Genomic DNA, 5037 nt, shown 5'->3' with positions numbered 1-5037 from the left:
TTGACAAATGGGATCTAATTAAACTAAAGAGCTTCTGCACAGCAAAAGAAACTATCAGGAGAGTGAACAGGCAACCTACAGAATAGGAGAAAAATTTTGCAATCTATCCATCTGACGAAGGGCTAATATACAGAATCTACAAGGAACTTCAACAAAAATATACAAAAAAAAAAAAAACCCTCATCAAAAAGTGGGTAAAGTATATGAACAGACACTTCTCAAAAGAAGACATTTATATGGCCAACAAACATATGAAAAAAAAGCTCATCATCACTGGTCTTTAGAGAAATGCAAATCAAAAGCACAATGAGATACCATCTCATGCCAGTTAGAATGGTGATCATTAAAAAGTCAGGAAACAACAGATGCTGGAGAGGATGTGGAGAAATAGGAATGCGTTTACACTGTTGGTGGGAGTATAAATTAGTTCAACCATTGTGGAAGACAGTGGGGCAATTCCTCAAGGATCTAGAACCAGAAATACCATTTGACCCAGCAGTTCCATTACTGGATATATACACAAAGGATTATAAATCATTCTACTATAAAGACACATGCACACATATCGTTATTGCAGCACTATTTACAATAGCAAAGACTTGGAACCAACCCAAATGTCCATCAGTGATAGACTGGATAAAGAAAATGGCATATATACACCATGGAATACTATGCAGCCATAAAAAAGAATGAGTTCATGTCCTTTGCAGGGACATGGAAGAAGCTAGAAACCATCATTCTCAGCAAACTAACACAGAAACAGAAAACCAAACAACAAATGTTCTCACTTATAAGTAGGAGTTGAACAATGAGAACATATGGACACAGGGAGGGGAATATCACACACTGGGGCCTGTCGAGGGGTGGGAGGTAAGGGGAGGGATAGCATTAGGAGAAATACCTAACGCGTGTGGAGCTTAAAACCTAGATGACAGGTTGAAGGGTGCAGCAAACCACCCTGGCACATGTATACCTATGTAACAAACCCCAAGTTCTGCACATGTATCCCAGAACTAAAAGTATAATAATAATAAAAAGACACATTAAAAAAGAAAACTATTGACCCATATCCCTGATGAACATTGATATATACCCAAAAGAAAGGAGATTAGTATATCAAAGAGATATTTGCATTCCCATGTTTATTGTGACACTATTCACAACAGCCAAGATTTGGAAGCAATCTAAGTGTCCATCAATAGATGAATGGATAAATAACATGTAGTACATATACATAATGTAGTAGTATTCAACCATAAAAAAGAATGAGATCTCGTCCTTTGGAAAAACATGTATAGAACTGGAGAACATTATGTTAAGTCAAATAAGGCTGGCACAGAAAGACAAACTTCACATGTTCTCCCTCCTTTGTGGGAGCTAAAAATTAAAACAATTGAATACAGGGAGATAGACAGCAGAATAATGGTTACCAGAAGCTGGAGAGAATAGTGGGGGCGTGAAGCAGAGAAGTGTGATGGTTAATGGGTATTAAAATATAGCTAGATTTAATAAGATCTAGTATTTGATAGCACAACAGGGTGACTACAGTCAAGAATAATTTATTGTACATCTTAAAATAACTATTACTGAAATATTTGTAACACAAAGAAATGATAAACGCTTGAGATAATGGATACCCCATTTACCCTGATGCGATTATTTATTTATTTATTTATTATTTATTTATTTATTTTTAAGACAGAGTCTCACTCTATTGCCCAGGCTGGAGTGCAGTGGTGCAATCTTGGCTCACGGTAACCTCCGCCTCCCGGATTCAAGTGATTCTTCTGCCTCAGCCTCCCGAGTCGCTAGGAGGCCTCAGCCTCCCGAGTCGCTAGGAGTACAGACGCCCACCACCACGGCTGGCTAATTTTTGTATTTTGAGTAGAGATGGAGTTTTACCATCTTGGTCAGGCTGGTCTCTAAACCTGACCTCAAGCGATCTGTCCTTGGCCTCCCAGAGTGCTGGGATTACAGGCGTGAGCCACTACGCCTGACCTCCTGACATGATTATTATGTATTGTATGTTTATATCAAAGTATCTCATGTATTCCATAAATATACATGCCTACTATGTACCCATAAAAATTAAAAAGAAAATAATTGGTTATAAATTATAGGCTGAATCAGTCTGGATCCAATCTGGAGAGATAAATCACACAATAGTTTGATCAGAGAGAGTTTAATATACGGATTTATTAACTGTAATGGGACTGAAGTAATGAGGGATTGTCTAAAAACAAAGAAGTAAAAAGAATTCTAAATATAGGAATAGCAGCTATAAAAAGCAGCCACTCACTCCTAGGGCTAAGATAAAACATTCAAGGAAGAAAGGGGTAGAGCCTGACCAGTAAATGAAAAATAAATTAAAGATAATAATAAAGGGAGAGGGACTGCATGTCGAAATACTAGTCTTGTTATTTAAGATTGTCCCCATCCCTAACACTTGGACAGAGTGAAGTCATGAGTCACTGGATTGCTGAGTTGTTGACCAACAGAACTTGCTGAAACTGTACCTTCTAAGATGCCAAGCGTTGAAAATGGCTGTCTTGTGCATATAATCTTTTTACCCCTGGCTGCCACATAATGGGCCTTGGGCCTGGAATACTTCCTAATGGAGAGAGAGTCTTCCTAGCCTGTACTGGGTTTATCGCCTTGCATGGGATTACATTTTCCTATTTTAGATACAATATGTACTCCTTTGTTCTGCTTAAGCACATTTATCACTGGCCCTCAGGCATGTCCCCAGATTTCTATATGTCACATCCCATTGGGGAGACGGTCAGGGTCTTTCTACTGCAGCAGAAAGTGAGGTGTATGCAGCTACACAACCCGGGTTGACTTAGAATGAATCCACTCTTCCTTTCCTCTTGCTGTAAATAAACACTGTACCACTTGAGCCTGGTGTAGCTATGGTCTGTTCTCCGTGGCCTCAAATCATGCATTGGTCTCTTCCCCAGGTAATGCTTACATGCCTTTTAACTTTGACCACACAGCTTGGCCACTCAGTGAACGGTGTAACACCAGGCAAAGCTGTTGACAGAAGGTGTTTCAACAGAGGTGCTCTGCTACAAAACTACCTCAGGGTGTTATCTGGAAAAGCTGCTAGCCGGGGTGGCAGTGGAGGGAGGGGGCAGTGCTGCAGATGCCAAGTGCTAGAGAAGCCACCTGCACAATAGGACCAAATGGTGAAGTTGTGAGTACTGTATGATCCTGACACTGGGAAAATCGTCTGTACTGAAAACTTGACAAGCAAGCACAACAGAACCAGGTAGAAAAGCCCCTCCCCTTCAACACAGAATCTTCTACTGACAAAGTGTGACATCATTCCAGCTGTCAAAGGAAAAACGTTTCAAGGGCAAATCTCCACTCTTGCAGAGTGGGCAATAAAGAGTGGACTTGGAGTTGACAGACAATAAATTGATCATTAGCACATAAATAGTTGTTCTTTTATATCTAGAGTGAAGGCAAAATCCTATTATACTGGATACTCTTGCTGGTTATTTAATCAGCTGTTTAACTTTTAAATAATTTGATAGACTTTACTGTAGAAAAGGGCACAGATATTTGCTGCTGTTTGGGGTTCTGTGTGGATCCTGTTTTAGACCTATCATTCCAAACTGCTATCTTCATGCACTGTCAAACATGGCTACACACCGCACTGTGGGTCATCTGCCAGAGCTTCAACTGTCATCTTCAATAGGTAGCTTATTGTTGTAACAACATGCATCCTTTTTTTCCCTTCCTTCCTCCCTTCCCTCTAAAAAGCAATTTTTGAATTCCTGATATGGTACACACGCGTTTTTATATGCTTGCTGTAGATAAACAATGTAGTTAGGGAAGGGGACAATTTTAAATAAAGTGGTCAGGGAAGGATTTACTAAGTAGGTAACATTCAAACAGAGATCTGATATCTCTAGCGGAAAAGTGCTCCAGGTAGAGGGAACAGCAGGGGTGAAGGGAGACCTTGGTTATGTGTTTTCAAGGAACAGCAAAGAGGCCAAGGGGTTTGAAGCAGAGAGAGGAAGAAAGCAGTCAGCAATGAAGTCAAAGATGTAACAGCCTGTTTGCATGAGCGTGGGAGGCACGTGCTTCACTATGTACAAATAATCTCAATGCAGTAATGGTTAGAATGTAGGGTAATTTAATCTGACAGTAATTCAGCATCTTCTCTTAACTTAAATAAGGTGTTCTATTGAATTTTCATTGCCAATTTGTCCACAGTGATGCCAATTATAAACTCTTACTTCAGCTTTTCTTGTTTTTTGAGACAGAGTCTCGCTCTGTCACCCAGGCTGGAGTGCAGTGGCGCAATCTCAGTTCACTGCAACATCTGCCTCCCAGGTTCAAGCGATTCTCCTGCCTCAGCCTCCCAAGTAGCTGGGACTACAGGCATGTGCCACCACGCCCGGCTAATTTTTTTTTTTTTGTATTTTTAGTAGAGACAGGGTTTCACCATATTGGCCAGGCTGCTTTTGAACTCCTGACCTCATGATCCGCCTGCCTTGGCCTCCCAAAATGCTGAGATTACAGGTGCGACCACCGCACCCAGCCGGCTTTTCATTTCTTGAAGAGACTGGAACAACAAATCTTCATAGATCTAAACTAACTTACATTTTAAAATATAAAACTGTGTGCCTTGCCAACAGAATTTTTTTTTTTTTTTTTCCTGAGACAGAGTCTCACTTTGTCACCTAGAAGTGCAGTGGTGCTATCTCGGCTCACTGCAACCTCCGCCTCCCAGGGTCAAGCGATTCTCCTACCTCAGCCTCTGAGAAGCTGGGATTACAGGCACCCACCACCACGCCCGAGTAATTTTTGTATTTTTAGTAATGGAGTTTTGCCATGTTGGCCAGGCTGGTCTTGAACTCCTGGCCTCAAGTGATCTACCTCCTTGGCCTCCCAAAATGTTGGGATTACAGGCATGAGCCACCGCGCCTGGCCACCAACAGATTTTTTAACCCAGAATTTGACAGTAAATAAGTGTTACATCTTTTAAAACAAACACCTTCAAAGAAATACATTAATGCAGAAATA

Source organism: Chlorocebus sabaeus, chromosome 10, assembly GCF_047675955.1.
Source record: "Chlorocebus sabaeus isolate Y175 chromosome 10, mChlSab1.0.hap1, whole genome shotgun sequence".
NCBI lineage: Eukaryota > Metazoa > Chordata > Mammalia > Primates > Cercopithecidae > Chlorocebus > Chlorocebus sabaeus.
The sequence above is the reverse complement of the archived record's forward strand: the minus strand, read 5'-3'. Positions refer to the sequence as shown.